A 19217-nucleotide genomic window follows, 5' to 3' on the forward strand; every position below is an offset into this window, starting at 1 on the left:
ACAGGGGAATATGGTGGTGGGCGTGGATGCCAGGACACCCTCACCCCTGGCTGCACAGCATCTTCATAGTGTAGGCGAAACCTGCAGAGGTGGGTCTCCTCTGCCGCAACAGTCCCAAGTCCTTCCGCTCTATTCCTCCACACTCAACCAAAGGATTTCTTGGGAAAAAATTCCACAGAGAAATAACCAGAGCAAAGTGTTAGTGGCAGAGGAATGTGATCAAGTTGTTCCTGTTCTCCTTCATTAAACAGTGCCTTACACTTGTTGGGACAATCCTCCAATAACAGACCTTTTGTAGCTAAAGCAATGAGAGAGATGAACGTATCAAGAGGCTCAAAGCGCCATTCATGACAAAATGGACCTTCCTTGCCTGGAAAGACTTGATGTCCTTTTCATTTTTTCTTTAAGCTTCACTATGTGCATCTTAGCACAAATCTAACTTATTTAGCAGCAGATGAATCATGACATACCAATGCTGGGTGAAAATATACAAGATACTTAATATGTTATTTCCAAAGGAAAGGAGTTCGCCAATATCTTGCTCCTTGACTTCTGAACAAATATTTTATTGTTTTGTCTTTTCTTTCCTTTGTGTGGAGACTGGGGTCTTGCTATGTTGCCCAGACTAGTCTCTAACTCCTGGGCTCAAGCTATCCTCCTGCTTCTGCCTCCTTAAGTGCTGGGATTACAGTCGTCAGCCACCCTGTACAGCCTGAACAAATATTTTCATTGAAGTCACGCACATTTCTGCAGATTTGGTATATTTCCAGGATATCACTTAGTATTTTTGGACTCAAAGCCAGAACTGCAAATTCAGTCGGAAGTAGCCCTGGATTCACGGTCAGAATGCTAGAATCCTAGCTGTGTTTCTAATTTAGCCAGCAATGTGACTTAGAGCAAATCATATAACCTCTGGTGGATTTTAAAAACTAGATAATAGACTAGATATTGTAAATGCCTTTTCAACTTTTAGAGTTTGTATGGCCCCATTAAAATTTGTGAAGTTTTATTGTTTGTCTATTTATTTGTTTTGTTTTTTAGAAAAGTTGCTAAAACCGCTGTGAGATTCTGGCTAAGAAAATTTCATGAGAAGTTTTACAGAAAAATGTGAACAGAAGAAAGAACTAGATATAAATTTGAATGGTAATCTAAATAAAAGGCATTTTTCATTTTAATGCTTTATTTATTAGTGTCATGACGGGAATACATGAAGAGAAAGAAAGCATTTAAATGTATAGAAAATTCAGCTTTTTCAAAAATATGAACTATATTACTAATAGCAGTCCTTGGAATTTTGGTGTGCTTGTATTCATCATCCACATCTAAAATAATCCCTATCCAATCAATAAAACCCCAAATTACCAAATTTTAGTGTACTTGAGTTTATTTTTATATAACTTTTAAAAATCCTGGGGATTTTTATCATATGCATAAATGGTACAAATGGTGACTTGAAAATGTTTGTAGAAGTTTTCATTATTTTGAAAAGGAAAAACAAAACAAAACCAAAAAACTAAGGGTTGAATTTAGTAAAGGAAGATGAATATTTTCTCCTGAGAACTACAATCAGAGAAGAGATTTTGAACCAATAGTTTTGGAAGAAATAAGGTGAAAAAGAAGACCAGAATCTGCGAACTTCTCGCTGGTTTTTGAAAAATGTGTCCATGGAAGTAATGTGATTTGGCACAAAGATATCACAGGCAGAAGAAGGCCATATCCCAGGAATAGGGTGGAGGTTTGAGAAATAACCCCTCAAGCTATGAAAAGTTTAAATCATCACTTTGTAAGACCATTCTTACCATTTACAGCTGATACACTGAGTCTCTGGGATTATGGTAATAACTGGCATGTGTGATGAATAAATTAGAGAAATAGTTTTAGAACTTTTGGTATTAGATGGAGAACCAGTCAGAAAACAACATATGACTTAAAAACTATCTAAGTAGGGATATTGTTTACATCACCGCAAAACAAAGGGCGAAATGGGAATTGTGAAGAAAATGATTCTAAATAATTTTAATAAGCAAAAGTCTATAAATGGAAATTAATAGCACAATGCTCATCAATAATATTTATTTAATTAATTAGGTAATTAAATATATATTTTATATATATATATATATTTTTTTTTGAGACAGTCTTGCTCTGTCACCCAGGCCTGGAGTGCAGTGGAGCAATCTCAGCTCACTGCAGCCTCTTCCTCCCGGATTCAAGTGATTCTCCTGCTTCAGACTCCCGAGTAGCTGGGATTACAGGTGCGTGCCACCACACCTGGCTAATTTTTGTATTTTTAGTAGAGATGGGGTTTAACCATTTTGGCCAGACTGCTCTTGAACTCCTGACCTCAGTTGATTCACCTGCCTTGGCCTCCCGAAGTGCTGGGATTACAGATGTGAGCCACAGTGCCAGGCCTATTTATTTAGGATATTTAGGGTCTTGCCCCATCATCCAGGCTGCAGCGCAGTGGTGCAATCATAGTTCTCTCCAGTCTCCATATTCTGGGCTCAAGCAATCCCATCTGCCTCAGCCTCTTCAGTAGTTAGGACAACAGGCATGCACTACTAGGCAAAGCTAATTTTTTTTTTTCAATAGATAGAGGATCTTGCTATGTTGCTCAGGCTAATGTCAAACTCCTGGCCTCCCAAAGTGTTGAGCTAACAGGTGTGCGAGCTACCACGCCCAGCCAATATTATTTTAAAAGTAATACAACTCTTCTGCTTTTATCTTTGTTTAGTATTACGTCTTTATTGTTTCTGTAAACATAATAAAACATAACGGACTTATATAAGGTCACTCATGTTCTCCAACACTATTTTACAAATAGAGTCTGCAAATTAATTTACTACAGAAATTTTGGCTAGACTAAATGAAGGACTGTTTCCATTCTGTCACCATAAGGAGGATGGTTACTAACTGTGAGACCAGTAAATCTGCTATCTGACCAACAGCCTCAAGAACAGTCATGATTTTATTTATGTTTGTACTTAATTAGCTTGATTTCACCCTATTTTATTTTCTTCTATTTTATTTTAACAAATGTCATTACAGGAAATGAGGTTGAGATTAAAGCCAATTTTTCTCTGAATACTTTTCTCTGAATAATTTTTGTATACAACTTTAATTGAATTATTTCTTTGCTGAAAATGGAATTAAAGTGTGTGACTTTTTATCATGAAAAAGTCAAAAAGATTAAAGAATTCAGCATATATGTTACTGGAGATGAGATAAAACTGTACAGGGAAACTTCTATAAATAGCCTGCATGAGAGAAGCCAAGGTGGATCTTACAAACATCTGAAAGTAATAACCCAGACTCAAATATAAAAGTAAACAATAATACAGCCCTAGTGAGCTCCACCTCCCACTTTGGCTTGGAAATTGGCCCTCTAGGCTTTGTATTTTATGAACTATTATCCTAAAACATATACTGTAAAAAGTAGTATCAGATTTAAATTCGCTACTATTAAAGCTGTTGCCTGTTGTTAAAATGCTCCCAGAAGAAATTGGTAATATCCCTTTAAACCTGATATAGTGCATACTGAGATTGCTATGCTGATCTTCACTCAACAGTTTTCTAGCATTAAAGCAAGTGTTTTGATAAAACTCTTAACAAATTATTACTTTCTAATCGATGCATGTTAAAATGGTGGAGATTCCTTTTCTGATCAATGAAAGAAAGAATGACAATATGAGATTTTTTAAAATTGCCATTTTGTATGAGTCTGTTCAGTCATTCAATGAGTTTTCTAATGGAAAAGTGCATTCGAAAGCCAATCACTGAAGTTAAGGAATTTGCGAGCACTGTGATAGGTGCCATGTAAAACACAAAGATGAATATGAATCTAAAGAGCTCACCCCCTACTGGGAAAATCAAACAAATGCCAGTCAAACATCAAGGCCCTATAAAATTTTAAATTACATAATTTAATTGAGGTTGGACTTCTGGCTATTGCAGAGTAATAAGATAGGCAAACCCTCTCCCCCAAAAGCAAGTTAAAACTAAACAAATTGCCAAAAACAATCATTTCAGAGCTCTGGAAATTTTCTAAATCAAAGCAACACATTCAAAAATGTTTATTTATGAAAAACTCCTATAACTTTGGGTAAAATAAACCATATGATGTTCCACAAAAAATTATAAATAAATTTGAAGGAATTGGAGTCATGCAAAGTATGTTCTCTAAACAAAATGGAATACATTTGAAATCAACAAGAGAAAGAAATTTGGGAATTTCCAAATTTTTGGAAATAACACAACTCACTTCTCAGTAAGAAAAAGATAAATGAAGATATCAAAGAGAAAATTAGAAAGAAATTTTAATTGAATGAAAATAAAAAACATAAAATTATGGTTTGTAGCTGAGGCAATGTTCAGAAGGATATTTATAGCTTTACACACACACATATACACACACACACAAAGAAAGTTCTCAAATAAATAATCTAAGCTCTACATTAAGAAACTAGAGATGGAAGAACAAATTATATCCAAGCAGAGTATCAAGAATAATAAAGGAACAGAGTGAAAATAAAATAGAACACAAAATAGAGAAAATTAATAAAACCAAGCATTGACTTTTACAAATTTTTTTAAATGATAAAACTTTAGCTAGACTGACTAGGAAAAAAAGGAACATTTCAGTCAGTTTAAATGATGACCCCTCTTTCATCCCTGATAGTGGTAAGTTGATATCCTTTCTGTTGTCGACTGAATGTCGGTGTTCCCCCAAAATTCCCTTGTTGAAATCTCATCCTCAGCGCTATGGTATTTAGAAGTGGGATCTTTGAAAGATAATTAGGCCATGAGGGTAGAGCCCTACAACATGGTACCATAGTACCTGGTTGGCTTTAAAACAGGAGCATATTTCTCACAGTTGTGGAGGCTGAAAGTCCACTATCAGAGTCCCAGCAGGTGCTGTGATTAGAGTCCCAGCAGGTGCTGTGAGAACTCTCTTCTGGGTTGAAGGTGGCCAACTTCTCCCTATATTCGCTGGTGAAATAAGAGCTACACAGTTCTCTGCCCTCTTATTATAAGGGCACTTATTCCATTTATGAGGACTCTACCCTCGTGGCTTAATTATCTTTCAAAGATTCCACTTCTAAATACCATCGTGCTGAGGATGAGATTTCAACAAGGGAATTTTGGGGGAACACCGACATTCAGTCGATAACAGAGAGTATATCAACTTACCGCTATCAGGGATGAAAGAGGGGTCATCATTATATATACATTTAAAACATGTTAAGAAAATATTGAGACACCTTTTTGACAAAAATATGACAACATATATTAAATGGAAAAAAATTCCTAGAAAAACATCATTACTGAAACTGACCCAAGAACTGATTTGTAGAAAATATGAATAGACCTATCAGAAGTAAAGACATTGACTCTGTAATGTAAAAATTTCTTTGGAAAGAAAAGCCCAGGTGTAAATGGCTTTACTGGTGAATTCTACCAAATATTTAAAGAGTAAATATAAATACCAATCGTACTCCAACTATTCCAGAAAATAGAGAAGGAGAAAACACTTCCAACTCACTTCATAAGATCAGTATAACTCTGATACAAGACCCCCAAAAATACACTAAAAATAATAAGAGATAATATACATCGGTAACCCTCCTGAACATAAATGTAAAAATCCTCAAAAAATTTAGCAATCTAATTTCAGCAATATGTAAAAATGATTACATTTGAAGACCAAGTGAGATTTGTCTCAGGAATACAAAGTTAGTTTAACATATAAAAGCTAATCAATGTAATACAAGTATTGATAGAATAAAGGAGGGACACAATACATGATTTTCTCAATAGATTCAGAAAACATTTGACAAAAGGTAGCACCTATTCATGATAAATTTTTTTAAAATGTGGAATAGAAGCTAATGTTCTCTAAGTGGTACAGGGATATGGGAAAAATCTGTAGCTAATATCATTCTTTACAGTGAAAAATTGTGTGCTTTCCCCATAATATAAGGAATGCAGTGAATATTTCTTTTCTCACTACTCCTATTCAAGTTTTTACTAACTTTCAAATTAAAGGAATCCAAATTGGAAAGGAAGAAAATTGTATTGGTTTACAGACATGATAATACATGCAGAAAATCTTAAAGAATATGTATTTTAAAAAGCTACTAGAACAAATAAATCACTTACTAATTTCACATGATACAAAATCAATATACTGTATTTTTTTGTGGATGACTTGATAATGTTTGTAGAAAATTCTAAAGAATGTCTTAACAACCCTACTAGAACAAATAGATGAGTTCAGAAATTTCACAGAATGCAAAATCAACATAAAAAATAAATATTATTTCTACATACTAACAAAAAAGAAAGAAATCAATTCTACTTAAGCTAATAACACAAATAATAAAATACTAAGAATTAATTTAACAAAATAAAAGAATACCTTTGCATTGAAAACTACAAAATATTGCTAAGAAAAATTGAGACGATGTAAATAAGGACTCAATAATTTTTGGATAGAAAATTTCCTTTAATTGATCTATAGATTCAAGGCAATCCCTAGCACAATCCTAGCAGGCTTTTTATGTCACCCACACTATAGTGCAGTGTTTATTCACAGGTGCAATCATAGTGCACCATAGCCTTGAAATTCTGTGCTCAACTGATCCTCCTGCTTCAACCTTCCCAGTAGCTGAGACTACAGGTATATCTGGCCTAGCAGAATTTTTATGGAAATACCGACAGAGTAATGTTATAATTTATGGAAAAATACAAATTACTATGAATAAAAAAACTGAAAAAAAATTAGGGAAGTTGCACTCCCAAATTTTTAAATTTAATATCAAGCTACAGCATCAAGAAACACTGTGGTACTGGTTTAAGGATAGACCTATATATCCAAGGAATACAATAGGTGGGCTGGAAATAAGGTATCAAGGAAATCTAATTTGAAAAGAATCATGTTTTCAATATATGATGCTGGACAATGAGATGTCTTCATAAAAAATATAATCTTAGATCCTTAACTCACACCATATACAAATATTATCTCAAAATGTGTCATAGATCTAAATGTTAAAATGAAAAATATAAAGTGTCTAGAAGAAAATATAGAATGAAATCTTTGCAATTTTGGATAAAACAAAAATGTTTTAGATATGATATTAAAAACCGCATTCATTAAACAAAAACTTGGTAAATGAACTTAATAAAAGCTCTGCAACTAACATGATCTTAAAATAAAAATTCGTGGCACAGACAAGAGGAAAATATTTTCAAATCAAATATCTGATAAAGGACATATTCAGAATGAAACTCGATAGTAAGAAGTCAAGCAACTGAAGTAAAAAATGGGAAAGATTTTAATACATATTTCATATCCCCTCTATATACATACTTATACATATTTAATACATACTTATATATAAAACATGTATATATAAATATATACCCATGATTAATAAGCACACGAAAATGCATTTAACTGCACTGTCATTAAAGGAGTGCTAATGAAAATCACAATGGTCTTCATGAGAGACCTACTAGAATACTATACTAAAAAACTGTGGATACTAAGAGTTGAAGTGAATATAGAACAGTAGAATACTAAAAAATGCTAGACAGAAGGTAAAAGAGTCCAGCAACTTTGATAAATTATTTATATATTAATATTTCTTAAAAAGTTAAACACATAATATATGACTCAGTAATTACAGTCCTAAGTATCTGCCTAAGAGATATATGCACAGAATGACATAGCAGCAGTATTCTTCCTAACTCCAAACTAGAAATAATGCAATTGTCCATCAACTGATGAATGGATGAACACATGTGACCTGTGTGTACATGAAATACAGAATATTGTCCAGGAATAAAAATAAATGAACTACCCATGTCTACTGCAACATAAATGGACCTCAAAATATTATACTAAGTGAATGAAGTCAGATTTAAAAGACTACATAATATGTGATTTCATTATATGAAATTTCTAAAAAAGCAACTCTAAAAACAGAAAGAAGATCAGTGATTTGGTAATGTAGGTGGGAGCTGACAGTACAAGGCAATTTTGGAGAATATTGGAAATGTTCTAAAAATGCTCAGTGGTGATGGCTGCAGAAACCCATTAAATTATTAAAAATCAGAAAAAATTAAATATGTAGTTTGATATCTTCATGCTTTGACACATTTTACATAGAAATGTCCTTCTACTCACCTGTGTTTCCCTCATTAACTCTTATTCACCCTTCAAAACCAATCTCAATTGTTACATGATTTTCTAAGGTTTCCCAGACATTTCAGAGGTACTTGATAATATCTATCTTTCTGTACCATGTTCATTTTATATATATATTTGACTCCCTCATTGGACCAGGGGCTATTGAGGAAAGATTCCTGGATATCTTATTTATCATGGCAGTCTTGGTGTCTGACATGTTGTTGGCATTTAAAGACATGCTACATAAATCAGACTATGACAGCTACAGAAATTCAGGTTAAATTAAAAAGGAACTGAACATCCATGGGTCATATATTAAAATCAGGACTTTTAGATACATTTACTTATATAATTATCACAAAAACCCTTTGAAGTAAGGATTTCCATCCTTGTTTTGTAGATGGGAACACTGAGGTTCAGAAAGATATGTAATATATCCGTTGGCAAACTACTATTATGGATTGTTAAGGGCACAGTTGAGCTTCTGGAGGCAGAGACCAGGGTCTGTGAGTTGCTTCCCTGCATATTAGTTACAGATTGGTCAAGGCATGTGACTTCTCCCAGCCTCAGTTTCTTCATTTTTAAAATAATTGTCATATTACCATATAAAAGATGCATGTTATATATAATATCATACGATGTTGTGTATTATGTTTAAAATAGCCACTGCTTGCCAAAAGTGTTGCTCAACAGCAGTTAGCTATTCCTATCATCACTGCAGTCATTTCTTGTGAGCTTACTTGCAGGTCTGTCTTTCCCCAGCACCTCTCTTAGTTTTGAGAAGAATGCAAAGAAGAAGGGAAGAGTGAGCCTCTCTTTTCCCATCGTTACCCTCCATTGTCCTCTTGACACCCTGCTTTTGCAGACAGAGAGTTTGAGACCCTCTCCCAGGAGCCAAGGAGAGGGGAACAGCTGGCTTCACATCATCTTTCTATTCAACAAGACACAAAAAGCTGAAGCCAGGATGATAGAAAAGCAACAAAGAAGACACGGTCCTTACTCATTTCCCTTCCCGCTTCAGAGCAAATGTGAGAAAAGATTTCATGCAATGCTTTAGAGAGGGGATGCCTCAGACAATCGGTCACTAGTGAGGAAGAACTGAAGCAAAACCTTCTGAGCTGTGAGGCTGACTTGCTTCTCAGGCAGCGCTGGGATGATGTATTGTCCTTCCTGACTTCTGACAAAGAGAACTATTCGGTGCTGGGGTTGAGCTAGGGATATGATAGATATCTTTAATTATACGATAATCAGAGATGAGCTAATTAGATATCACTTGATAACTAATCAGTTGCAGCATTCATATAACTGTTTCTCATTTCCTCCTCACATCAATTTAACAGATGGTGCCTGGTGTTCGAAGGGAGAACTTGTGGGCAGAGCAGGAAGCGTGAGTATGGTTGAAGGATCAAATATTTGGTTCAGGCGTCAGGGAGCCAGCAAGACTATGATGCTGGGAAACACAAGTGATGTACTGTTGGATTTAATCTACTTGGAAAAAACCTAGGAAAACCAAAGTGTCATCAACTAACACCTGAAATGCCTCAGCACCATCTGTCTACAACATTAAACAAAACCCAGGAGATTCTGGGAGAAAGAAAATAGGAAATTTAATGATGAACTTAACCTGAGTAACTTGATAAATGTTACCTTTGTGGCTAGCCGTTCACCAGCAAGTCCCTAAAATGACCTGAAACCTGAAGAGTGTTTCACCCATGAAAGGGTTTGCTCTCTCTGGCATGGCTACCCAGCACATGTTAGTCAACTTTCTTTCCCTTGCAGGGCCCCTTGGAAAACTACTTTTAATCATTCATTAACTCAGCTCCACTCCTGCCCTTTCCCGTGGACCATATTTTCTTTGAGCAATTAAAACTTATAAGACACCAAAATTTAGCTGTCAATATGCACTTAACAATATCGAAACTTTCTTTCACGTTCACTGACCAATACAATTTACCACACACTATACTAGGCACCGGGTATAAAAAATAAGCCATACTACAACATGCCATTGTAATATTTCTTTAGAAATGCTACAATTTTGTAAATTAGTAAGGCCAAATAAATGCCTGTGGAACATAATTGCAAATTGGCATGCACTATAAGGTTCCTCTGGATTTCACAGCTGTGAAAATGTGAAAGATGTGCAAGGAAATAGAGTCAATGTCTTTGACGTAGGTTTGTGATAGCTGCATTTGCTTTGTGGTATGACCATTTATTTTATTTAGTGAAAACCAAGTTTTTTAAAGAGAAAAAAAAACATGTCATCATGGGGAATTTAAGTGTCCGTTTTCATCAATGGCTTTTCAAGTTCGGTCAATTCTATTTTTTACTAACAAGCCTACCTGGTAGTTCAAAAAAATTGGCATAAGTAGCCTCTGATGAGTTTGTATCAATTTTATTTTTCTAGAATGAACTAGCCTTTGAATTAGCTGAATAAAACTCAAAATAATTATAAAAGAGAAACCCATTTTTGTCACCTCTACCTCCTTGTTTCATCACAGAGCTTTTTTTTTTTTGACGCACAAAGTCATTTAGAAACAAAGAAGCATGCATTCTCTAATTGTATAAATATGGATGAAATTGTTTCTATTTCTAATATTTATAACATAATGATATCTGAGCATGGAAGAATTGATGATTTTTTTAAAAAAAGAATTTACTAAGCATCTATAATATTCCAGGAGTACTGTGTACATGTAAACAGAGATAACCTCAAAATGTCATAAGAGCTTTCATTCATGAATTGATAAGAAGCATTTAAGTGTTTCTCATATCAAAGAAGTTGTATTATTGAAGCTTATTCTTAAAAAATATTACACTAAATTACATCACTGAGAGTATTGCTAGATACAGCCCAAAGTAGAAACTCTCCCTAACTGCAGGAGGGTCACAGCAATTAGAACTTTAGAGAAACTATTTGATCTACGTAGACCTCAGTCTCCTCGTTTAGAGCACAAAAACACTAGAATTTATGCTAAGCAACTTACAAAGATAAGTAATAGAATAATTTCGTAACCCTATGGTCTATGTTGGAATTTTAAGTGACAATAAAGCATAATATTTTGTTTTTAATAAATGTAAATGTAATAATATTTTGGGGTAAATGACTTTTCAATTAAGTACTTACTAGTTCATTTAAAATCTTGAAAAATTTCAAACCTTTTAGGCATGAAACCAGGAACTTATGATGAAAGGAGGCAAGGAATATGAAGATGGGGAGAATATCTCAGGAGCTGGGCACTCTTTCTGTTTAAACCATATGTACTCATCTGCAAGCATACATCTGGAATCCAAAAAAGGGAAATTTGACGTTTTTTATCCTGTCTGCTGAAAATCCTTGCCCTCTCTCCACTTTTTCTTCTAAAACTCTTATTCTCTTTCTAGGTGTATCCATTTTCTTATTTCATCTTATTTTCCTGCATGTGTGTTCATGACTTGGACCTGATATGAGATTTTTTGCCTCAATATTACCCCTTGGATACAGTATTATCATGGTCCCCTGGCTCCAACCACTCTGCAGATTTCCCATGCAAATCCCCCATCGTGCCCCGATTCCCAGGACCAAGCCGCTGCCCACCTCAATCTACTTGACTCACACCTCTTTTGGACCATTGAGTCCTCTGATGAGTTAAAAGCAGCCATAAATTCTTAGGTGATGAGAAGGGTAATGAAGAAGACAGATCTCCTTCCAGAAGGGGGCTGCATTTCATTTGGAGACATTGCCATAAACACATAATAGGTGGAGAATTTGAGACCACTTGCTTTGAGTACAGTTCTTATACAACATATCAACATTTGTGGGATAAAGCTTAAGAAGTGCTCACATGGAAATTTATAGTCTTACATGTTTACATTAAAAAAAGTTTTAAAATTAATGACATGTTTTCATCTAAAAATGGTGGAAGAGTAAGAGCAACTCAAACTGAAAAGAAGTAGAAGGAGAAAAATAAATATGGGAACAAAGATCAACAAAAGTGAAAACAGTACAGGAATAAAAATAGATCAAATTAACAAACCCAGAAGTTTGTTTCATGAAAACTGATCAAACAAAAATTATGAAGAAAAACAAAAGAGAAGATACAATATACAAAGTATTTGGAGCAAACAAGAAAATATTATTACATTCTCTATAGAAACTTAAAAAAATTACATTGCATCATAAATAACTTTATATTAATAAATTTAACAACCTATGTCAAATGATTTAATATATTAAAAAAAATTTTACCAGAACTGGCACATGAAGAAATAAAATCCAAATGTTTCCATAGCTATTAAACTATCAAACATGTATTAGGAAAAAACACAACTTTCCATTATGATAGATTCTACCAATAATTTAAAGTAAATGGAGGCAGAGCAAGATGGCTGAATAGAACCCTCCAGCAATTTCTACCCCCAACCATACCCCAGGAATAGCAAATTGAACAACTGTCCACTCAATAAAGCAACTTCATAAGAACCAAAAATCAGGTGAGCTATTACAGTACCTGGTTTTCATACCATAGCAAAGAAAGAAGAAGCTCTGAAGAAGATAAGAAAGACAGTCCTGAATTGCCAACACCACCCTTCCCCCATTTCCTCGACAGCAGCCTTGTGGTGCAAAGAATGTGTGTGAACTTGGGAGAGGGAGAATGCAGTGAGTGTGGGACTTTGCATTGGAACTCAGTGCTGCTCATCACAATGGAAAGCAACATAGGTCAGAATTCGACCAGTGCTTACGGAGGGAGCATTTAGACAAGCTCTGGACAGAGGGGAATTGTCAATGCCAGTGACCAGAGCCTGAGTTCCAGCTAGCCCCACCCCCATGGGCTAAAGCACTGTGAGGTCTTTAAACTTGAAAGGCAGTCTAGGCTACAAAACCTACAATTCCTGGATAAGTCTTGCTGCTGTGCAGGGCTCAGAGCCAGTGGACTTGGAAAGCACATGACCTACTGAGACACCAACTGGGCCAGCAAAAGGAGTGCCTGCATCATCCCTCCCCAGCCCAAGGAAGTGCCGCCTACAGATCTAAGAGAGACCCCTTTCTTTCACTTGAGGAGAGGAGAAGGGGAGGTAAAGAAGACTTTGTCTTGCAACATGGATACCCAGCTCAGTAACAGTAAAATAAGGCAGCAGGCAGAGTCCTGAGGATCCTATTCCAGGCCTTGGCCTCTGGCTAACATTTATAGACACACCCTGGGCCAGAAGGGAACCTGCTACCTTGAAGGGAAGGACCCAGTCTTGGCAGAATCCATCACCTGCTTACTAAAGAGCCCTTGGACCCTGAATAATTAGCAGAAATACCAAGGCAGTACTAGCCATCGGCCTTAAAGTGAGACTCAGAGACATGCTGGCTCCACGTGTGACTCAGAACATCCCCTGCTGTGGTGACTATGGGGAGAGACTTCTGCTCTAGGAAAGGAGAGGAAAGAGCAAAGAGGACTTTGTCTTGTAGATCGTGTGCAGTTGGGCCATTGTGGAGAGAGTACTAAGTGGGCTCCTGGGGTCCCCAATTCCAAGTCTTGGCTTCTGGATGTGATTTCTGGAACAACCATGGGCCAGAAGGAACCCTACTACCCTGAAGGAAGAAATCCAAGCCTGGTAGCTTTCACAATAAGCTGAATGAAGAACCCTTGGTCCTTGGGTGAACATTAGCAGTAGCCAGACAGTACTTACTATAGGCTTGTAGTGGGAGTGGCCATGGGGAGAGAACTCTTCCTAATGAGAAGAGGTGATAAAAGAGGGGGGAGAATTTTGTCTTGTGGCTTGGGTGCCAGCTCAGCCCCAGTAAAATAAAGCACCAAGTGAATTCCTAAGATTCCTGACTCTAGACCTTGGCTCCTAGATGACATTTCTGGACCAACCCTGGAATGGGACAGGAACTCACCATCCTGAAGGGAAGGACATAAGGCAAACTGAATTTGGCACCTCCTAACTGAAGAGCCCTTGGGCCTTGAGTGAACATTGACAGTACCAAGGCAGTACTCACTGCAGGCCTTAGGCAAAACCTACTGCTATGCTGGCTTCAGATGTGGCCCAGTGTAGTCCCAGTGGTGGTGGTTACAGGGGTGCTATGTCACACCTCCCCAAGCTCCAGGCAGCTCAGCATGGAGAGAGAGAGACTACGTTTTCTTGGGAGAAAGTAAGAGAACAGAACGAGAGTTTGCCTGGTAATCCAGGGAATTCCTTGGTAGATATACCAAGGAAGTATATCTACAAGTCTACAAGAGTCATAGCATTACCGGGCTTGGGGTGTCCCCTAATGCAGATACAGCTGTGGTGACCAAATATTTAGATCAAAACACTCAATTCCCCTTGAGTACTTGGGAAGCCTTTCCAAGAAAAATGGGTACAAACAAACCCAGACTGCAAAGACTAGAATAAATACCTAACTTTTCAATGTGCAGACATCAACAAACATCCACAAGCATCAAGACCATCTAAGAAAACATAACTCACTAAACAAACTAAATAAGGCAGCAATGACCAGTCCCAGAGTGATGGAGACATGTTATCTTTCAGACAGAATTTAAAATAGCTGCTTTGAGGAAGCTCAACAAAACTCAAGGTGACACAGAGAAGGAATTCAGAATCCTATCAGATAAATTTAACAAACAGAAATAGTTTTTAAAAATCAGTTTAAAAAATTCTAGAGCTAAAAAATTTATTTGATATACTAAAGAATGCAACAGAAGACAACAGAAAATAAAATAATAAAAGAGAATAAAGCACACCTCCAAAATCTAGAAAATAGCCTCAAAAGGAAAAATCTAAAAGTTATTGGCTTTGAAGAGAAGGTACAGAAAGAGAGATGGGGGTAGAAAGTCTATTCAAAAAGATAATAATAGAGAACATTTCAAATCTACAGAAGGATACCAACATTAAAGTACATACGGAATAAATGATGTTGAGAAAACTGGCTAGCCATGTGCAGAAAACTGAAACTGGACCCCCTCCTTACACCTTATACAAAAATTAACTCAAGGTAGATTAAAGACTTAAACATAAGACCTAAAACCATGAAAAAAACTCTAGAAGAAAACCTAGGCAATACCACTCAAGGCATAGGGTTAGGCAAAGACTTCAGGATTAAAACACCAAAAAACAATGGCAACAAAAGCCAAAATTGACAAATGGGATCTAATTAAACTAAAGAGCTTCTGCACAGCAAAAGAAAGTATCATCAGAGTCAACAGGCAACCTACAGAATGGGAGAAAATTTTTGCAATCTATCCATCTGACAAAGGGCTAATATCCAGAATCTACAAAGAGCTTAAACAAATTTACAAGAAAAAAACAAACAACCCCATTAAAAAGCAGGCAAAGGATATGAACAGACACTTCTCAAAAGCAGACATTTATGAGGCCAACAAACATGCAGAAAAAAGCTCATCATCATTGGTCATTAGAGAAAAGCAAATCAAAACCACAATGAGATACCATCTCATGCCAGTTAGAATGGTGATCATTAAAAAGTCAGGAAACAACAGATGCTGGAGAAGGTGTGGAGAAATAGGGACGCTCTTATACTGTTGGTGGGTGTGTAAATTAGTTCAACCATTGTGGAAGACAGTGTGGCGATTCCTCAAGGATCTAGAACCAGAAATACCATTTGACCCAGCCATCCCATTATTGGGTATATACCCAAAGGATTATAAACCACGCTGCTATAAAGACACATGCACACGTATGTTTATTGCAGCACTGTTCACAATAGCAAAGACTTGGAACCAACCCAAATGCACATCAGTGATAGACAGGATAAAGAAAATGTGGCACATATACACCATGCAGCACTATGCAGCCATAAAAAAAGGATGAGTTGATGTCCTTTGTAGGGACATGGATGAAGCTGGAAACCGTCATTCTCAGCAAACTAACAGAAGAACAGAAAACCAAGCATCGTATGTTCTCACTGATAAGTGGGAGTTGAACAATGAGAACACATGGACACAGGCAGCGGAACATCACATACCGGGGCCTGTTGGAGGGTGGGGGGCTAGGGGAGGGATAGCATTAGGAGAAATACCTAATGTAGATGACGGGTTAATGGGTGCAGCAAACCACCATGGCACATGTGTACCTATGTAACAAAACTGCACATTCTGCACCTGTACCCCAGAACTTAAAGTATAATAAAAAAAAAGAAAAAAAAAAGAAAAGCAAGAGCAAACCAAACCTAAAATTAGAAGAACTAATAATAATCAGAACATAAATAAATGAAATTGAAACTAAAAATATACAAAAGATCAACAACATGAAAAATATTTTTTTGAAAGGTAAACAAAATTAACAAACTTTTAGTCAGACCAAGAAACTCAGAGAGAAGACCAAAATAAATAAAATCAGAGACGTAAAAGGTGACATTACAACTGATATTGCAAAAATTCAAAGGATCCCTTGGAAGCTAGTATTGGCAACTATATGTCAATAAATTGTAAAATCCACAGTCACTGGGGAGGCTGAGGCAGGAGAATCGTTTGAACCTGGGAGGTGGAAGTTTCTGTGAGCCAAGATCACCCACTACACTCCAGCCTGGCATCAGAGCGAGACGCCATCTAAAAAAAAAAAGAAAAATTGTAAAATCTAGAAGAAATGGATACATTCCTAGACACATACAACCTACCAAGATTAACATGTGAAGAAATCCAGAACTTGAACAGACCAATAACAATTAATGAGATTAACAAAGCTGTAATAAAGCTGTAATAAAGAGTAATAAGAAGGTAAAACATTCAAAAATCAGGAGTTTTCTATCTTTGAAAAGCCTAGAAACCAATGACTTCATTTTTCAATTTTTCCAAAGATATGAAGAAGGACTAATACCAATCCTACTCAAACCAGTATGAAAAATAGAATTGGAGACAATACTTCTAAACTCACTCTATACGGCTAGATTTTTTTTCCTTTTTTTTTTTTGAGACAGAGTTTCACTTTTGTTGCACAGGCTGGAGTGTAATGGCACGATCTCAGCTCACCACAACCTCTGCCTCCTGGGTTCAAGCCATTCTCCTGACTCAGCTACCTGAGTGGCTGGGATTACAGGCATGTGCCACCACACCTGGCTAATTTTGTATTTTTAGTAGAGATGGGGTTTCTCCATGTTGGTCAGGCTGGTCTCGAACACCTGACCTCAGGTGATCCACCTGCTTCGTCCCCCCAAAGTGCTGGGATTACAGGTGTGAGCCACCACTCCCGGTCAAGGCTAGTATTATCCTGATACTAAAACCAGAAAAGGACACAACAAAAATAGAAAACTACAGCTCAATAGCCCTGATGAACACTGATGCAAAAATCCTAAACAAAATACTAAAACATTGAATTCAACAACACATTAAGAAGATTATGCACCATGACCACGTGGGATTTATCCCAGGGATGCAGGGATGGTTTAACATATGCATATCAATCAATGTGATACATCATATAAACAGAATAAAAGAATAAAAACATATGATCATTTCAATTGATGCTGAAAAAGCACTTGATAAATTCAACATCCCTTCATGATAAAAATCCTCAAAAAACTGGGCATAGAAGGAGCATACCTCAGCACAATAAAAACCATATATGACAAACCACAGCTGGTATCATAATGAAAGAGGAGGACCTAAAATCATTTTCTCTAAGCTCTGCAACAGGACAAGGATGCCCACTTTCACCACTGTTACTCGGTGTAGTACTGGAAGTTCTAGCTAAAGCAATCAGAGAAGAGAAAGAAATAAATTGTATCCACATTGAAAAAGAATGCCCACTTTCACCACTGTTATTCAATGTGGTACTGGAAGTCCTAGCTAAAGCAATCAGAGAAGAGAAAGAAATAAATGGTATCCACATTGAAAAAGAATGCCCACTTTCACCACTGTTATTCAATGTAGTACTGGAAGTCCTAGCTAAAGCAATCAGAGAAGAGAAAGAAATAAATGGTATACACATTGAAAAAGAAGTCAAATTCTCTTTTTGGTGGAGTCTTTATTTTTTTTTTCAAATGTAAGATGAAATGTTATGATCTTACATTTGAAAAAAAAAACATAAAGACCCCACCAAAAAACTATTAAAAATCGATAAATTCAGTAACGTTGCAGGATAATGAACATACAAACATCAGCAACATTTCTAGATGCCAACAGCAAACAATCTGAAAAAGAAATCAAGAAAGTCATCTCATTTACAAAAGCTACAAATAAAATAAGATACCTAGGAATAAACTTAGTGAAAAGTGAAAGATCTCTGTGATGAAAACTATAAAATATTGATACAAGAAATTGAACAGGATACAACAAAATGGATAGAATTTCATGCTTTTTGATTGAAAGAAACAAAATTGTTAAAATGTCTATACTATTCAATGCATTCTACAGATTCAACACAACTTCTATGAAAACATCAATGAAATTCTTCATAAGAATAAGAAAAAATTCAAAATTTTACACGGAACCACAAAAAAAAAAAAGATCCATAAAAGCCAAACCTATCCCAAACAAAGAGAAAAAAAAAAAAACTAGAGAAATCACAGTCCTTGACTTCAAATTATACTACAGAGTTATGTGTAATCAAAACGGCATAATACCACATAAAATAGACATATAGACCAATGGAACAGAATGGAGAATCCAGAAGTAAATTCATACATCCACAGTGAACTCGTTTTTGACAAAGATTTCAAGAACATAATTTGGGGAAAAGAAATTATCTTTAATAAACGGTGTTAGGAAAACTGGATATCCATATGCAGAACAATGAAACTAGATTCATTTCTCTTGCCAAGTACAAAAATCAAATCAAAAGGAATTACAGACTTAACTCTAGGACTATAAGACTGCTAAAAACATTGCAGAATCTCTCCAAGACATTGTTCTGGGTAAAGATTTCTTGAGTAATACCTCCCAAGCACCACCAAAGCAAAAATGGACAAAGGGGATCACATCAAGTTAAAAAGTTTCTGCACAGTAAAGGAAACTATCAAAAAAGTGAAGAGACAACCCACAAAATGGGAGAAAGTATTTGTAAACTATCCATCTGGCAAGGAATTAATAATCAG

At 36.0% G+C, this 19217-nt stretch overlaps 1 long non-coding RNA gene across 1 annotated transcript; it reads left to right on the forward strand.

Moving 5' to 3' along the window:
- The first annotated feature begins 1044 nt into the window (after positions 1–1044).
- Positions 1045–6715, forward strand: LOC129057604 (uncharacterized). The gene is made up of 3 exons (XR_008522243.1): positions 1045–1143; positions 2157–2255; positions 6596–6715. It is a non-coding gene; the product is annotated as an uncharacterized LOC129057604 (long non-coding RNA).
- Positions 6716–19217: the final 12502 nt, after the last annotated feature.

This window comes from Pongo abelii, chromosome 12 (assembly GCF_028885655.2).
Source record: "Pongo abelii isolate AG06213 chromosome 12, NHGRI_mPonAbe1-v2.0_pri, whole genome shotgun sequence".
NCBI classification, from domain to species: Eukaryota; Metazoa; Chordata; class Mammalia; order Primates; family Hominidae; genus Pongo; species Pongo abelii.